This window comes from Ambystoma mexicanum, chromosome 6p (genome assembly GCF_040938575.1).
Source record: "Ambystoma mexicanum isolate Mex_15411 chromosome 6p, UKY_AmexF1_1, whole genome shotgun sequence".
NCBI lineage: Eukaryota > Metazoa > Chordata > Amphibia > Caudata > Ambystomatidae > Ambystoma > Ambystoma mexicanum.
This window is the reverse complement of record NC_090935.1, coordinates 496,342,634-496,361,627: the sequence shown is the minus strand read 5'-3', so window position 1 is coordinate 496,361,627 and position 18,994 is coordinate 496,342,634. Positions and strand designations below refer to the sequence as shown.

The following is an 18,994-nucleotide window of genomic DNA, read 5'->3' as shown; positions in this document are numbered from 1 at the left end:
GGTTGGTAGAGAGGTTTACTAGAACTATGAAGAGCATGATGGGGCTTTAGAAGAAAGTGGGACCTTCTCTATAAGCTAAGAGAAGGAAGGCATGGCAGTAGAAGTCCCTCAGGAAGTGGTTGGATTCAGTCCATTTGAACTTGTCTATGGTCATCCGGTTAGAGTTCCATTGGCTCTAATCAAGGAGGGGTTGGAGAGGTGCTCCATCCTACAAGCCAGTGAGAGTCACTGACTGTTAGGTTTCCGAAGGAGAATGACACATATGATGACGGAAGTGTTTGAGAACTTGAAAGAAGGTCAGGCTCTGGTGAAGCATTGACATGACCAGAAGTCGAAAATGGTTGAGTTTACTCGAGACAAGCTAGTTCTAGTTATGAAGCCTACAAGGCAGCGGGCCTTGCAGGACAAATGGATTGAACCCTTCAAGGTTGTAGGAAAACTTGGAGAGGTCAATTATCTGGTGGGCTTAGACAACCCGAAGGAGGCCCCCAGGGTCTTTCACACCAACCGACTAAAGGCCTAGGTCTCTAGACCAGACCTGGAAGCTTTGCTTCTAGCCTCTGATCCGGATGAGGAGAGTGAGTGAGCCTCTACCTGACCTCCTCAGTGGACAACCTTTAGATGGAAAGATGGGAGTTAATCTCTTCTGATCAGACATTGGAACAACCAGAGGAGTGCAAAGCTCTGTTAAATCAGTTTGCCCCTCTTTATCACAAGGCTTAACCCCTTGGGGCCAGCATGAGATTCTCACTGGTGACGGTTTACCTGTCAAAAGCAGAGGTTACAGAATGTCAGACCATGTAAGAACCCACTGTTGGGCAACGTTTGTATGCAGTACCCTCTGGGAACACTACACACTGACTACAGGTACAGGCAACCCAAGCTTTGGTAGAAGCTTGTACTACACAGTTTTGGTAGCGTGTTGAGCAGCCAGCCTTATTTCAAGAGGGAAAATGTGAGCTGTAGTGGAGTTACACAAATATTCAGTTACAGGTATTCAAATAAACTCTGACACTCAAGCTTTCTTGAATAAACAATGAATAATGTATTTATCAGTCAGTTATAAAGTCTTCCTTCAGAAGGGAGCAGTAGAATAGTAACACACACATATTCTTCAATACTGTACACTTTGAGGTTCTGAATCGGACCAGGCACTTTTGGGATGGCCCACAGACAAAACCTTCACCACAGGTGAGTTTAGTAACAAGGATGTTGGGGACATTAATACCTTACTGTTGGCATACAGAATACTCTTTTAAAAAAGTAAGTAAAAGGCAAAAGTTATTAGAACACAAATACAAATCGTCATAAGCAGGGCAAATAATTTCAGATAGCAAGAGTCTTTCAATTCAATAGGCTAAACCAAAGTCAATAGACCAAGGTATTTGAATAGAAGACAGCACTTCAGGTAAGTAAATGGAAAAGTTTTTGCACAAGTTCCTGGGAGTCTTTGAGAACAAGAGTAATCAAATGTAGGGCCACAGGCTGATTAGACTTGTGAGTTTCAGAAGTTACAAGCACTTCCACAGTAAGCGGTAAGTTCTCGTATGCTAGTTTTACAGTACCTTAGTAAAGAAGAAGATGCAGCTGAAGACATCTGTTCCTGTACAGCTCTGCAGATCTCATTGTTCCTGGGCCTCAATCGTGGGGACAAAAGGGAGGACGTCGGGGGACTCCTGCACTGTACTGGCACCGTCAAAGCTGGCAACTGGAAAACTTTACCTTCAGTGGTGGTGTCGCATTTTCAGCTCCTTGCGGTACAGCAAATAGCAATAAGCGCAGTTCCTGGCCGTCAAGGTGGACTTTCCTCAGATCTGAGGTCCTGCACTCAACTGAGGGGGTCTGGGGGTCGGGCTTGGTCAGTCCTGCTTTGTGCGAGTCCGGAGGATCTTCCAAAAGCTTTAGGCCAGCTTACAAGCAACACACACAATATGGTGTCCCTCTCCCTCTCCCTGGCTCTAAGGTTTCCTGCAGCAACTCTGAGGAAATTCAACCCGCTGGAGATGGGTGTCCAGGTGGCTTACTTGGGAGTTGATTGGTCCTCCCGACTCAAAGGGAGAATCGTCCTTTGCAGGGCTTCTCTGTCGATGCGAACTTGGCTATTTGGACCTGCAGCAGGGCTTCACCGGGCAAACCAACGGTCCAGGAGTTTGCAGCAGCCGTCCTCTTCAAGTTCTTCTTTGGTTCCTTCGTCCAGTGGTCGACTGCCTTTCGGTCCAAGTCCAAGAGACTTGCCTTTTTAAACAGTGTTCTCCCATTATTCCAGCCTAGCTGCCACTCACCCAGCAGGGTGGCTGTCCTTGCCTGATAGCCAGCCAGCCAATCACCACAGAGTGCATTTGGGTCTCCTGGGAGACTAAGCACAGGGAGTTTCGGGCACATCCCACACTTCCTGCCTACCCCAGACACTCTGGAGCCAGATGCAGGTTTCACTCCTGAAGCCCGCCAAAGGCGAATTAACAGAGGGACCAAACCTGTAACTCTAGAAGGACCTTTCCACAAATAAATGTTGATAAAAGGACGGGGGACCATTTTAGCAAAGATGGCTGCCCCACAGCCCCCCTTTCTTTTTTTACCCAACTTCCCTTGGTGCAGATGGGCACATTGGCACACTAATCTGCCCCCATCATGCCCAAAACCTACTGCCCCACCCATTTGGGGGGCTGTCGGTTTTGTGGTGGCCCTCCCTCTGCCCCCCTCCAAATTCATAGGAGGGCTGCATGAGGCGCCCCCATCCATTTGGTGTGGGGGGGGACAAAGGGCCACCACAAAACATCGGACAGGCCCCCCAATGGGTGGGGCAGTAGGTTTTGGGCAACCTGGGGGCAGATTGACCCACTAATGTGGGTCAAAACAAAGTGCCCAAAGGACGACCTATCTCGTCCTTGGCACTTGGGACGGAATTCCAAGGACGAGATAGATGCCTAGTCTTTGGCACTTAAGAGGTTAATGTCCCCAGCACCCTTGTTACTGAAGTCACTTGTGGGTGTAGGTTGTGTCTGTGGGCCATCCTTTGTCTGATTCAGAACCTCAAAGTGTGCAGTATTGAAGTATATTTGTTACTATTCTATTGCTCCCTTCTAAAGAAGGCTTGATCACTGCCTGATAAATGAATAATTGTTTATGCAATAAACCTTGAGTGTAAGAGTTTATTTGAATACCTGTAACTGTGAATGTTTGTGTACCTCCACTACAGCTCACATTTCCCCTCTTGAGAGAAGCCTGGCTGCTCAACACGCTACCAAAACTGTGTAGTACAAGCTTATACCAGTCCTAGTTGTTTGTAGTGTCCCCAGAGGGTACTGCATTCAAACTTTGGCTAACACTTGGTTACTTCTTTCAATAACCCTACATCATGGGGGTTCGTAGTCCATTTGGTACTAGCTGCAAATCCATATCACAAAAAGATGGTGGTGCACTGACAATGGCTTGTCACTCGTCTATTTTGTATCATTATGTCTCAAGGCATGCATGTTTCCATTACTATTCCCCATCCATGTCATTGCCAGTGAACAGCTCTTCATCAGTTAATTCACGCAGTGGTATGTTTGGATCAATACACAGTACTGTCCTAAATTCGCAGCCATGCGTGTCCAGGCCAATCGGCATAATACGTTTTGCTGAAACCTGTACCCCTTGCAGATCGAGAGACAAGACAGTGCCAGGCAATATTTCGGGGGTGGCTACTGGGCGGAAAACAAAATCAGAGGGCACTCTTCAATCCTTCCATGTGATCTCTGGCACCACTCTCGCTAGTACCTGTATGCCATAAATGAACATGTCTGCTTTGGTTGGGACTCGTCACATGGCTGTTTCATTTGGTAATATTTATAAGCAGTATCGCTCGTATGGAGCACATAACTGGGGTGGAGTACACTGCACTGTCTGTAAATGGGATGGTCATGTTAAGCTTTCTATAATCCTGTACCAGTAAATTCACAGGTGAGTTTTCATGATAAAAGTAGGGGTGCTCGTACTGTTCTTCCTCCAATTTACATCTAGATCTTCTGTGTAAGGAACTGTGACCACAGCCCCAGGGAATCCTTGCGTCATGGTTTTTGCCGTATAACGGGAAATTGCCTTTGCATAGACATGATTTCTCCACCCAAGTCCACCATAAAGTTGAACTGCTAGTTTCCGATCTCTGCCCCCACCAGTGATTCCTCGTCTGGGCGCAAGGCAGTTGATAGGACTGGACACACAAGTGCTCTCTGTGGGCTGTCCTAATCAGGGTGGGTGTTCAGGGGCAAGAAAAAACATTTTCATGTAATTCATATGTTCCCTGGTAGGGTGCTGGTGCGCTGTTGGCAGAAGTGAAGAATGGGTCTGCATGTTTGTGCCACTTGGTTCTGACCGATAGGACAAGATTGCAGGCAGTGCGGTGGGTGTTGAAGTGTTGTACCCTGGTATGGGTCTACTGTCGGGTTGCCCATCTGGTTCGTAATTCCCTATGGGCAGGCCACTAGGGTTGCCTTGGTGTGGGTGGCCGTACTGTTAGTTACTGTACCTCTGGTTATTTTGATAGTTGGCCACAGGTCGGATACGACATTCCCTTGCAAAATACCTCCACCTCCCGCACAACCAACATGGTCTGGGTCTGCCCCCCTTGATCCTTGTCCTCCAGATCCATAACCTCACCCCTCCTCCTCGGTACCCACCTCTCCCACTTGCAGGTCTTCCTTGCCATTGGGGTCCGACATACCGTTCTACTCCACCCCACTGTTCCTGGCTATTATCTGCCCATGCTGCAGCAATCCTCACCTGTATAGCCACTGACACCTCCCTTTCCTCCCCTTGTTGCTCTGGGGGCGGCACCACAGTTACTGCCGCAACCTTCACCAACTTACTCTGCACAAGCTTTGCATCATACGCTAATCTCCTCTGAGCTATTTCCTTTTCTCTTTGATTCTCCTGCAATGGTGTACTAGAATGCTTTGTATCTTTGACCACCCTTTGGCTTCTATACCAGCTATTTTAACAAGGGCTTTCTGTACCTCTTCGGGAGGCCTCTCAATGATGTAGAATAGGGAGGTGGATTGGTCACAGGCTGTGCCAGTCTCCACCTGCCACATCTCCTGCACCCAGAGAATAAACTGCGCAGCATCTTCCTCGTCCCTCATGGTGCATTACAAAGTGTAAATCTGGGGTATCCCGGAAGGTCCTCTGCAGTGCATCCCATACTTGCGCTCTTACGTTATTGAAGAATGCCCTGTCATGCATGTCGTTTCCCATGGGTACCTCGCCTTCATCCACACTGCATCTGCTTGGTCTCCCACTGCAGATATCAAAAGGCTTTTACTATCTCCAATGGCTACTGGGACCCCCGCTGTATTCTTTTCAAATGCATATATCCATTTCCCTGCACCCCGTGAAAACTGGAATTGCTTTGAGGAGATGGTTCTTGTCCATCAGTGCCCGAGGCACATAATATGGTCGTCTTCCTCCTTTGCGGATGAGGGGCATCTGTAGTTTTGATCTCACCTTCCCCCCTACTTACCTTTTGCTCCTTGCTATTCTCCCTAACCTGTTTCTAAGCCTTCCCTCCTACTTGTGGAGTTGCCCACTGGATATGCTGTATTCCCCCTTCGACTGGCTCATCAAAGTTGCTCCGACATTTCTCCTCACTCTCTGAGGTTACTGTATCGTATACCCCACTTTCTATCTCACCTTCTTGATCCACCCGCACTGCTTTAATTGGGGCGCTATCTATTTGAAAAAGGAAATCCCCGGATTTTCCATTCATCTTCGGGCAATACAGAAGTACTCTTTACTGGAGGTAGTAACTGTGGTTACCCTCCCCCGGGTAGAGTTAGTTTTGTTTCGCAAAGTGTTTGTAATAGGGCCAATTCTGCCTGGGTGGATGTTAAGTTAAAATCTTGGGTGTTGGGCCTTGGGATGGCAGAGGTTATGTTTGTTGGAATGTATGGAGGGGGTGTGACTGGTGCACTACCCCCTGGCACGTGCATTGGGTCAGAGTACCCCTCTGCGGGTCTTGTAAGCAATGGGTATATTTTCTTTGGTTCCTCACTCTTCTCCTTACCTCCTACTTCGTCATTTGGCACTGCGGTGGTCTCTGCTTCCTTTTCTTGTTTGGTGTTTCCTTGAACATCCTCCAAAAATCTAGCACTTTTCCCTTGTATTTAGCCACTATGTAGGTTGCTATATGTCTAATATCACTATCAAAAGACCATTCTTCAGGCCAGACATGAGGTGATCCTTCCCCTTTTATTTCTGTTAACCACTGCCCATGGTATGTATTTATTCAGTCACTGTACAAAGGGAGGTGCTTGCAAATGTGTGAGAGTGGCGTATCAACCCCGTGTTTGTCAGTGCCTTTTTTTCTCCCGCCCGTCCTACTGTTACCTCTCAATTTTAACCTTCGACATGTAAATCAACTTTTTTAATTTTGCACTTCAAAACATTACTTGTGCGTTTGTCACGACAAACACACATTAACCATTGAACATTTTGACACAATGAACCAACAAATATACTGACAACACCAATTATAAAACGTAGTACTTTAAATGTTCCCATATGCCCCTTAATCCCTTTTCATTTAACCCCATTTTCCCTTCTTTCACACTCCGCACTCTCATCACGTCTACCCCTCCTGGGTCTACCTTCACAAAGTCATAGAACAATAAATAAAATAACCACTACTATGTCCCTAGTCTACTAAGTATACAAGGCTCCTACATTTTTTTTTCCTTTTCCTCACTTATTTCCAGCACTGGTCGGGACATTGCTTTGCTGTGCCGTCTTCCACCCCCTTTAGGAGCTAGGTTCCTGTATCGCCTCTTATTTTCTCACATTACTCTTTTATGAAAACCTGATGGTTGAAAACCAAGCGCTTTTCTTTTTCATGGCCATCACTCTACTCAGTCACATTCAACCGCGTGTTCCCTTTAATGAATCTGCTCTATACTCCCATTTGAATCCATACTCGCATGTCCATGGTCTTCCAAAAGCCTCCGTTTGCGGTCTATCCACAAGTGGGGGCCCGCCTGGGTCTGGCGAAGAGTGGGTAGTTGCCAGGACACACACATCCTCCTTCGCTGAGTGCGTGTTTTTGTTTGGGGACTGGTGAGCCGTAGGTGGGGGGAGTGGGGGGGTCCTGCCGGGGAAGCCCTGGATCTCTCTGCAGTACAGGGACATCGAGGAATATCACGTCTGGGTCACCAATGAAGGCGCCCACTCCACAACACCATATTCAAAAACCCAAATAATGTTAGGGAGAATTCTCAGAAATGTGCTAATTCCTTCCACCTTAACTTTGCTGGATTTTGAGGACTTTATTTTTTAACCTGAGAGAGAGATTTTATATATATATTTTTTTCCCAATCTGTCATATTTTTATCTGATTTTTGAAGACTGTATCTTTTGGTTATGGGGTCTGACAAACTCCACAGGCATCATTTACATTGTCACACAGCACCTGCAGTGCAGTGACACAGGGAAGGCTTCCAGATTTCCCAAAGGTTTAAATACCTTCTCTGGGATAAACTACTTTTTCCCAGAGCAGTAAAGTGAAATTGACTTTACTTGCCTTTATAACTTTCTAGACCCAGCACACACTCTTACAATAGGGTGCTGGAGGGGTTACTTAGTATCCCCTTTGTCTAGCTTCTCCTGTAAAATTTTGTTACCCATTCCCCGATGAATGGCTGGTGGCAGTGCTTTTGTTTTTACTACCGTGGTGTGCATTTACCGCAGGCTGCGTTCACAGCTGCAGTAAAGCACCCAAGGGTGCCATTTTTGTCAAAATGACCCTGGTCGTCTTTTTTCGCCATTTCTTTATGGAAAGGTCCTTCTTGAGGTTTACTCAGCACGCCAAACAAGGTTTGGTCCCTTTGTTCACTTTGCCTTTGGTGGGATTCACAAGTGGAGCCTGCCTCTGGCTCCAGGGTGTCTGGGTGGGCAGGAAGTGAGGGAGGTGCCCGAAACTCCCTGTGCTTAGTCTCCTAGGAGACCCAAATGTGCTCTGTGGTGATTGTCCTAGCAGGACAGTTAGCCAGCCAACCACACTGCTGGGTGAGTGACAGCTATGCTGGAATGAATGGGAGAGAACTGAATAAAAGGCAAGTCTCTTGGGTTGGAAGGCAGTCGACCACTGGAACGAAAGAACCGAAGACGAGCTTGAAGAGGACGGCTGCTGCAACTCCTGGACCATTGGCTTGCCTGGTGAAGCCCTGCTGCAGGTCCGAATCGCCAAGTACACCTACACAGAGAAGCCCCTACAAGGACAATTTCTTCCTTTGAGTTGGTGGGACCAATCAACTAGACAGTAAGCCACCTGGATACAAATCTCTGAGCTGTTTGCATTTTCCTCAGAGTGCTGCAGGAAACCTTACAACCAGGAGAGGGACACCAGTTTGTGTGCTTTACTCACAACCACCGGTATTGAAGATTTGCCAAGTGACAGTGTTTTGACCAGTCCCAGTGCAGGAGTCCAGCGACGTCCTCCCTCTTGTCTCCACGACTGAGGCACAGGAACAGCGAGATCTGCAGGAACTGCCAGGAACAGAAGTCCTCAGCTGCATCTTTTATTTCATTTGTAAGGTACTGTGAAATCAGACTGAGTGTACTCTCGCGGTGAAGTGCTTGAACCTTTTGCAACTTGCAGGTCTAATCAACTTGCGACCCAACATATGATACTTCTGAGAACTTTTGCAGAGACTTTATCGTTTACTTATCCAAACCGCTTTATCCTATCCAAGACTTTAGCTCATTGACTTTGGCCTAGCCAATTGAATTCAATTGACTCTTCTGGTGAACACAAAGTACATGAATTGTAACCTTTCATGTTCTAATAATCTTTGCCTTTTGCTCCTCTTGAAAGTATTCTGAAACAGTATTGAAGTATATTTGTGTGTGATTGTATTGCCGCCTTCTTATGAATCTTTTATAACTGACGGATACATTAATAGTATTTATCAAAGAATCCTTAGTTTGTTTACTTGAAAACGTGCGATTGTAGACCTCTGTGTAACATCATTACTGCTCACGTTCCCTTCTTGAGATGAGCTTGGCTGCTCAGCTCCGCTACCAAAACTGTGTAGTACAGACTTATACCAAAGGTTGGTTTTGCTTACACCTGTTGTCCTAGTTGTGTATAGTGGTCCCAAAGGGTAGTGCATACAAACTTTGCCTAACAGCCTCCCAATGGGTTATTGTGGTTCAAGGCCTCAGAGTGACTTGGAGGCGGCTCCAGCAGCGGCTGAGGGTAAGGTTGCCATTGCTGGGACTGATTTAGCACCCCTTCCTCGTCCACCATGAGGGAATCTTTGGCCCCTCTGTCCAGCTTGTCCTCCTGCTCTTCCAGTTGAGGAGTAGAAACAAAAGCACTGACCCCTCAAAGAAGAGCCTGGATAGGATTGTTGCGGTTGTCTAATGGCATCCCTAAGCGATTTAGCCACCTTGAGGTCTGCAGCTTCTCCAAACTGTCATCCGCCTTGCTGCCAAACAACCTTGAGCTGTCAAAGGGCATGTTGAGTAGTCTTGCCTGCACGTTCGGTGCAAACCCAGACTTCCTCAACCACGCAAATCTGTGCAGTACCCTACTAGCAGCCATGGATCTGCTGATGCCGTCAGCCATATTCGCGCCCAGGCATCCACCCTCTTGTCCCTGTCGGGGGGGGGGGGGATATGGAAGGATAAACGCTGTCTGGTTGACATAGCAGCCTAAACGACCAAGCTTTCAGGAGTGGGATGCTTGGTAAGCTATTACAGGTCACTGTTGGAAGGTCTGTACGTACTTGCAAAGTTTTTATTAACTGCAACCAGAGTCTCACAGTTAGCGTTTTTTTTTTTTTTTTTTTGTAGGGTCATGTGGAATGGTAAAATCTATCTTTTTGAGGCCCCTGGTCCAAGATGTCGGTCATATCTTGTTCGAATGACTGGGTAGGCCTACTCCATCCCATTCAATGACCTTTCCCATCAGTTTTCTGTAGGATGAGTCTGCATGCTCAGAAGGCTCAGGCCTGCCAACCTCTAATTCTGGCGAGGTATCTAACCCATGTCGACTGGATATTCTCATACAAATCCCTTAGTCTGGACTCGTCAGAAATAAATTCTTCTGGCACATTAGAGGTGCCACACTAAAGACCAAAAGGAGGTGGTCCCTCATCAGGTTAGTCTTACTCCTATATTGCCGACATATACTTAGTCTTTTTTTTGGTAAAGTTTTATAAACCCTTTCTTTTACAGGCTTTGACTTCGACGTCGACAGCTTCGACTCCGATGAGGCGGCAAGGAGGTCGAAACCTTTGACACCTTGTGCTTTTTCGCCAGAACCACAGTTGGACCCGGTTGTCGACGCGTGAACACCCTCAACGACTTCTAGTCGGAACGAGAACTTTCTCTATATGACTCCGGCCTTGAGCTCACTTTGAAGATGTAGCCTTCGACTTCCCTTTGTCGCCTGTACTCTGAGTGATGGGGGCATGGCTCTTTTGCTTTTCTTTCAAGGGGGTCTGACTACGTAGGACGTCTTATCACCTCTGTGGAGGAATGACTCGATGGTGGAGACCTATGGTGTCTCTTCTTAGAAGAAAAGTGCCGCGATCAACTCCTCGATCGGGACCTTTTTGACTTTGTGCTGGAAGAGTCTCTTGAATCACCAGTCTTTTTTTTTTAATTTTATTTATTTTTTTCTCTCGCTTTGAAGATGACGTCGATGTTACCCTCAACACCGCCAGTTTACCTCTATGCTCCCTGAGAGCTTTTTCTGTCATGGCCTGACAGGACGCACAGTCGTCAGTACGGTTCCTGGAGGCCAGACGCGGTTAGGAATCGACATTTTCCACTCGCAGTCGTGGCATTTTTTAAAAACCTGTCTTGGGCTTCAAAGGGGTTGATGAAGACCTTTTCTCCCGAAATTCTCACTGAAGCGTGCTGTAATTCACCCTGAGTGTAATCTCGGAAAAACTGAACTGAAGCCAACGGGCGCTGCATGAGCTATATTTGCTGATGTCCTCGGAGGCCCTTGAGGGGACATAGACTCAACGACACTGCATAATGCGCTGTTCTATTATCAAAGATGAGTGTTAGGCAAGATTGTATGCAGTACCCTTTGGGTGTACTACAACAACCCTGACTCCCTGGCAATCGGAACCCAACCTTTGGTAGAAGTCTGTAGTACACAGGTTGGTAGCGTGTTAAGCAGCCAGGCTTATCTCAAGAGGGGTCAATGTGAGCTGTAGGGAGTTAAGAGATTCACGGTGACAAGTATTCAAATAAACTTACACACAAGGTTTCTTGATTAAACAAATATTTTAAGTCCGTTAGAATAAGCCTTCAGAAGGGAGCAATATAAAGCAACACACAAATGCACTCAAATACTCTTAGTGGTTTAAATCAGCAAAATCCCATTTGGGATAGCATACAGGCACTACCTACACCCTCAGGTGACTTCAATAGTTAGGGTGCTGTTGACCTTAATATTTTACTGTTGCATTTAGAATATTCTTGAGGGTCGAAGGGAAGAGTTCAGAATAAAACAAGTTTCTGATGCTTGTTAATCTGCTTAGAATTGCATGCTGTGCATATAGTGCGACATCAAGTGGTCACCGCGGAGTATTGCATCGTGCCTTTAGAGAATCGTAGGGGGTCGTCGACATGGGCGTGCCTGTAACACTATCCCTAACGTGACGTGTAGTGTACCCAAAATCCCTCACGCGCCTAGATCCTTCAGATTATTTTTTTTCCGCCCAGCATACTGCTCGCCTTATGCAGAGCTCGTCCAGATTAATTGCTTTGACCTTTGGTCATTATAGATATGTTTTGTCCTGTTTGCAGGGCCAAATTCCCTTGGAAGGATAAAAACTAAGTTTAACTAACCAGTGTTTACCCCATAATCACGACAAGTAGGTTTGTGCGGCTTGCAAGCTCCTGCGCCTGAAAACATAGGATCGATGTGTTAAGCGGTGGGCGGCCTACAGAATGTCGCAGGCAGTCTGGTTCTCCTGCTGCCACAACCTCTGATGTGACGAGGGGTTGAGTGACGTGCTAGCCTCCGATTCAGAGGCGATTGACCTCTCGATGGAGCACTCTCGCTCCACGTAGTCTGTCCCCGGCCCCGCTAGACAAGACCTAGGTCTTGCTATGGGGAATGTGCGGACGCACATGTTCCCCACACTAAAGACACAACCCCAGGGATACCTTCTACGAATCGGTCGATGGCGCCAACGGGCACACCGAAAGCTCCGGCCCTGCCAGCCGACAGCCTGGGTCAGCAGCCCTCCTCGCAACCGCAGGTGCGCCTTGCGACTGGGCCTACTAAATCAAAGGGCGCTGACCCAATATCCACCATCGAGACGCTTCGGAAGAAGGCGTACACGGCTGAAAAGGCCCTGGTTACGCCAAAAGTAGTCACGCAACTAGAGGCCCGTACTTCAGAACTTCCCAATGTTGAAGTGATTACTGAGCGCATCGCCAGCATCATTTCGGCAGATTCTCACAAAGATCCAAGGATTCATCGAAACCAAAGAGGACAAGCACAAGGATTCGTCAAAACCCAAGGATAGGCCGAAGAATTTACCAGAACCTACGAAAAGGCCTATAGACAAACAAAAGGACACGCATCAACCGTTGGAACCCCAAAAAGACTTTTTGGATGCTCCTGAAGGGATTTCTTTGATGTTTGCTAACTGAGGATCCAATAGATAAGCCCTTTCCACTCCTGGACCGCTCTGGTTCATCTATTTGGACCAGACAAAAATTTGAAGGATGTATGGACAGGCTAGAGAGGTTTGTGGAACTCTATGGGAAGTCCACACCAAAGAGGCCAAGGGGGGGGGACCTCCCTGCCCCCCTTTCTCCCTGTGGCTACGCAGCAGAGGGTCTTTGACCCTACTCAAGATGAGGAAGAGGAATATAAGAGGCTGTAAATGAAGATCCCTTTATTGACTGAGGAGGTCCATTTATACCCCACTGAGGGTTGTGGTCGGGGGGGGGGGGCGGGTGTAGACCCGGACTCCATTGATCCTCGCCCTTGGCAGTCACCTACTCCCAACTTCGGAACCTGATGCCTTGTGCCTGGACTCCCCTCCAACCACCCCACTAGACTGGCCTCCCTGGTGGACGATCAGATGGCTTTCAATGCCATATTGAGGAACGCAGCGGAACACTTCAACATTGCTACTCAGGAAGCCGTTCCGGAGGCTGATTTTTGTGGAGGACATTTTGAAAGAAAAACCTCCTGCCAGCCAAGCTATTCCTCTACTAAATTCAATTAAAAAGAGGTTGGCCCCTTCTTTAACACCTGCACTTATTAGAGCAGTGAATCCGAGTTTAGAGAAGCTTTTTTCGACCCTCCCCCTCTGACCCCTTCTACATCAGGGGTCATTCTACTCCAGATTCAATGGTTAACTACTACCCGGAAAAGAGCAGGGGTTCCCCTATCCACTGGGGAGGCACCCCCTGACAAGGAATGAAAGAGTTTTATGCTTTGGGGAAAAGAATCACTGCAACAACGGCTTACTCCACTCGCATCGTCAACAATACAATGTTAGCCAGCTATGCTGATTCACAATGGGCCAAGCTAGAGGAAGGCCTTCAAGAAATCCCTGAGCCACTGCGAGCCCGTCTGCTCTCAACAGTGACAGAAGGCAGGCAAGTTAACCAAAGTATGTTAAATACTTTGGATGCAGCAGAGGCGGCCGGAAGGGCTTTGGCTCAAGGTACCCTCCTGAAAAGGCACGCATGACTAAAACTCTGGGTTCAAGCCAGAGGCACAAGCTTCACTTATAAATAAACCAGTGGAGGATACTAATTTTATTCGGAAAGCCAGTGGATGAAACCCTCGATACTGCAAAAAATTAGCATGACACCCTTTGGACTCTGGATCTGATCACCCAGAGACCTTCACAAAGAAGGGGGAGCGGGAATAGACATTCCTTTCAGGGGCAACGATTCCCTCAAAATCAATACAGTTCGGGGAATAACTGGTCCTCTCCCCAAGTAACTAGCAGCTACAACACCCCATGCCCCACAAGGGGGCAACAACGTGATAAAGGGGCCGAAACTTACCCCTCGAGGCTCCCCTGACCTCAGGCCAGAAATGACCCACAGTTCTGGGTCCCCTCCCATGCATCGTTTCTTCGAGCTTTGGAGGGAATAACTACAGACCTGTGGTTTCTAAAGACCGTCGCCCACAGGTACTGTATAGAATTCAGCCAGACCCCACAGTTCAGACCGCCACCAGCAAGACGCCTGCCGCTAAAACGCCTGCAAATCCTGCTACAAGAAGTCGAGACCCTGCAGGAAAAGGGTGCCATAGAAGTCGTACCTCTTGTACTGGTAAATAAGGGTATTCAATGTACTTCCGTCTACCCAAAAAGGATCTCACCATGCGCCCTGTGTTAGATCTGCACCCAGCAAACATATTTGTGAACCCCAAAGGTTTCATATGGGCACTCTGCAAGAGGTAATTCCCCTGCTTACACAGGGGGATTACATGGCAACATTGGACATGAAAGATGCATACTTTCGTATTTCAATGTTGCTGGCACACAAATACCTCAGATTCATGTTTCAAGACAAGCACTATCAGTTCAAAGTACTACCTTTCGGCATAGCTTCTGCACCAAGGGTATTTAAAAAGGTACTGGCAGTGGCAGCAGCACACCTCCGCAGGCAATCCATCCCAGTGTATCCTTACCTTGACGACTGGCTCATAACCGGGGATTCCTACGAAACCTGCCTGTCAAGTACCCAAAGAACTATAGAGCTTTTATTCAGTCTAGGATTCTCTATCAACGAGAAGAAATCCAGCCTAGACACCAGCCAGGTTAAACAGTTCCAAGGGGCTCTAATTCGAACAAAGGACGGCCTAGTCTTACCTTCTGAGAGGGTCCAAAACATGCTGTTTCAAATCCCTCAATATGTAGCCAGTCGAGAGGTGACAGTACGCAAAGGTATGCGACTGTTGGGAATGATGGCATCATGCTTTTATTTGGTTCCTCACGTGCGCTTGCGTCCAATGCAGGAGTGACTTAACAGCCAGTGGTGTCAGGCCAGCGGACAATGGGACGATATATTGGCTGTCTCGCCAGCCCTCGTTCTCTCGCTGTGGTGGTGGTCGAGGGTGAACCTCTTTAAGGGGAAATCTTTCACCACCCCCACAGTGGAGGCCACTGCAACTACCGACTCATCTCTCACAGGGTGGTGAGCTCACCTGCTTCACCAGACAGCGCACAGAGTTTGGTCGTCGGACATAGCATCCAACCACATAAACCTGTTGGAACTATTGGCAGTATTGAAAGCACTGAAGGCTTTCCAGGCACAACTGCAGGGAAAGACGGTCCCGATCCTCAGACAGCACCACGGCCATGTACTATCTGAACAAACGAGGGGGCTCTCACTCTCCAGGGTTGTCCAAACTGTCCCAGAACATTTGGAAGTGGGCTCCAGGTACCACCAGAACCGTTCCAAGGGGAACGAACGCTGGATAGCCTGGTCAGGGAAATGTTTACGCTACACCCCCTCCCCCCCCCCCCACGCCGTGCCCACTGCTCAACAAGGTAGTGCACAAGATGCACCAGGAACCGGTCAAAATGATATTTGTGGGTCCATGTGGGCCTGCCAACCCTGGTTCGCTCGTCTAATGGAGATGTCCCTATCTCCTCCATTGACTGCCTTGCCTGTACATGTCACAAGACAAGGGGGAGACACTGCGCCCATGCCCGGAAACATAGAACTTAGCGGCCTGGCTTCTGAGGTTATATAGTGCGGGCACCTGCAACTCCCTCATATGTATGGACATACTCGGGGAGGCAAGAAAACCTAACGCACAATATTGCGATTCCAGTAAGTGGAAACGTTTTGTCATCTGGTGCAAGACCCAATTCGTAATTTAACTCCATGCCGGCTGCTTCTCCATGTGGCCAGCACCACTGCAAGTACTGCCCGAGGACCCTACACAAATGGAACACACCGTAAGGCGATTCTGGGTTCAAACATGGACAGCGCATGGTTCGGTACCAGCATACTTCATCTATTTTTTTTCTAACAATGGCATCTGTATTAAGCACACGGACAGATGATCGAAGGGTCCTTGAATAGATGACTCCCACACCTACAACACACGAAGCAATGGGACCACTCACCCAGTGATGTAGGGCTGAGCAACCAATGGGACATGATGCAAATGTATATACAGGGAATTTGGATTAGCCAACTTCCTGCCCTTGCCATTTCTCTTACCTTTGCTATGTGGCTCTACCAGTTCAGTACTACAGAGGTATCCCGTAATGAGAGCAGCCCCCCTGGGGGGGCACTGCCTTATGAAGAACACTTATAGGATGTCCTTGGGGGTCATTCACCTCGGCCTGAAGAACATTTACGAGTTACATTTGTTCGATTTGAACTGCTATATATTTGCCACCGAAATGCACACTGAGCAAGGGGGAATTCACAAATAAACCCTAAGGTTGACGAGCTTGGACTCTTGGAGACATTGTCAACATTTACCCACTGGACCTATCCAGCTTACCCTCTGCAGCGTCGGCAAAGAGTGTCTTTTTGTATAAATGACCAATAGATACCACTGCTTACCACAGAGCTTGGAACATAGAATGTCTATGCCAACCACCTGGTAGGATCATTGCCAGTTGGACTACATGGTGGCATAACCCTTACAGGATTTCTACCTTAATGAGTAGATGCAAATCTAAACTGCACTCCAGATTCTATGTATATTCTCTGTGATTCATGCAACAGCGAACCTTCCTCCCTGGTGAATACTTAAGGGTATAACTAGGGTGATTTGTGATTTATTGTTCGAGAAACCCAATTGTTGTTTTTTCGCATCCAGATGCAATTAGAGAACTGTTTTTTCATTTGTTTCAATATGTTTGTGTGTTGTGTACTCGTCCACAGTAGCTCCCAGTTTAAATTTGATACACTTTATTCAATTTAGAAGTAATTTAACACTTTGAGCGGTGTCAACATATATCTTTTATTATCTGTGAGAATTAACCCAAGTTAGGAGTAATTTCACTTCTAGGGTGTCAACATATTTGTTTAATCATGTATTATTTGTGAAAATTAACTTCATCTTAAAATACAACCACTTGAACCTACTGCTTAGCCCCTTTCTGTGTTTCTTTTCGGACAAACTTTCAAGGCTTTTTTGATTCAATCAGTAATACTGGAGGTCCCCAATTGGGTCCGGATGGAATATGACCAATATGGGTAAGACACTGGTAGCAGTACTTCTCCTTTTTTGCTTGTTTCTTATGACTGCCCGAGTCTGCTACCGGTCACTTTGGGCAAACCGAATCCCTTGTGTATGTTCATCTGATGCAACTAAGAGTATCAACCCCATTGGCTGCTCTCCTACACATTGTTTTGTACCTGACTCATTTACTTGACTCGGGCCTAGTCTTTAACTCGCTAAAAGTTCACTTGGCTGCTCTTTTAGCCTACACTACATCACAACAAAAGGTGTCGTGGTCGAAGATACCAGTTATTAAGGCTTTCATAGAGGGAGTAAATATAATTCACCCTCCCATTTATAACCCAGCTCCCGGGTGGGACTTAAACATGGTGGTGACTAGACTTATGGGGTCTCCTTTCGAGACCATGCATAAAGCAAGTCCTAAGATCTCATCTACAAAACTGCCTTTTTAATAGCCATTACTTCCATTAGGAGAGCCAGTGAACTACAAGCATGCTCAGTTCTAGACCCCTTTGTAACAGTTCAGAGATAAGGTGGTTCTGCGCACTCACCCTAGGTTTGCGCCTAAATTAATTTCATAGTTCCTAGAGCACTGAGCAAGCTTTTTTCATGCAGAAATAATCACATTGAGGCGTGGCCAGTCACTAAATAAAGATGGTTAGGATTGACATATAAGGTGCAAACAACGATTTGGATGGATGTGTAAAACTGCTAGTGTAGTTAGCTTTGCTCAAAGCACAGAGTGACTTCAGGCTGTGCTAAATCAGGCAGGCTGACAGAGAGCATGAGAACTCAGCAGCTGTTCCTGTCAATCACAAGCCAATGGAGACTAAAGATTCAGCACGACATGGAGTACTAGGAGAACAATGTTTTTTTTTCTTTTTTTTTTTTTGGTAGGAATTACTGGACCACATCAAATATTTTATTGAGTAAGTGTTGAGATAATGGCAGGAAGATGTGTTTATGTATGAATGTTTATAACCTAGTAAATTGTGCTAAACAAGAGCGACAACATTATGCTGCATATGAAGGAATACTTTATGTAGCTTGTCCCAAACAGAACCTGGCCATGCAACACTGGAGACTACAGCATCCCTTGTATGGCAAGGACAGTTTTGGAGGAGCTGTGCTGGTATCCAATGACCAAGTCCAGAGTATTGAAGCCCCAGGCCCAGCACCAGTCTTCAGGACATGGGAGCCAGCTAAGGACGACAGAATGCTGGTCGGAAATGGCAGTCTGCCATTTCCCCCAATCCTCATGATCTGTAAATATTATCGCTTGCAAGATATTCATGGCTTTAATTCCCTAGAGGGGTGCATTTACTCTGGTTCAAGCGTGATTATGGGTCCCCTGTATTTAAGGGACGCCCCTGTAAGTTGTGGTTCGCTTTCAAAGCGGTATCACCGATATCCTTATTCTTAGGGCCTCATCACGAGTTGGGCTATAGCCCTTAAATGCGGTGGTAACGATATTACAGCCGCATTTAAGGGGTGGCCCTATCACGAGTTGGGCGCTAAATGGGCTGTTTTACCTCCAGCCTTTCTCTGGAGGTGAAAATCCCCGGTTTTCGGCTGTATTACCGCCGGCTGTATTAGCCCGCCTAATTAGCGCTGAAAATACCCCCATTGAATCCAACGGACCCAATTGGGAATGGGGATTTACCTTTAACACCCAACTTGTAATCCGGCGGTAATACAGCCGGACCGGTCGGTGCTAGGGCTATTACAGTTGTCAGTATTAAAGCCAGGAATACATTTAACTCGTGATGAGGCCCAATGTCTTCTGATACAGGGGTTATCACTTGTCCTTCA

The 18,994-nt window shown here is 47.1% G+C and overlaps 1 protein-coding gene across 4 annotated transcripts in view; it reads left to right on the top strand.

Annotated features, from left to right (window-relative positions):
* MIER3 (MIER family member 3) overlaps nt 1-18,994 on the top strand; it is a 465,034-nt gene that overhangs the window by 68,579 nt on the left and 377,461 nt on the right. The window lies entirely within an intron of this gene.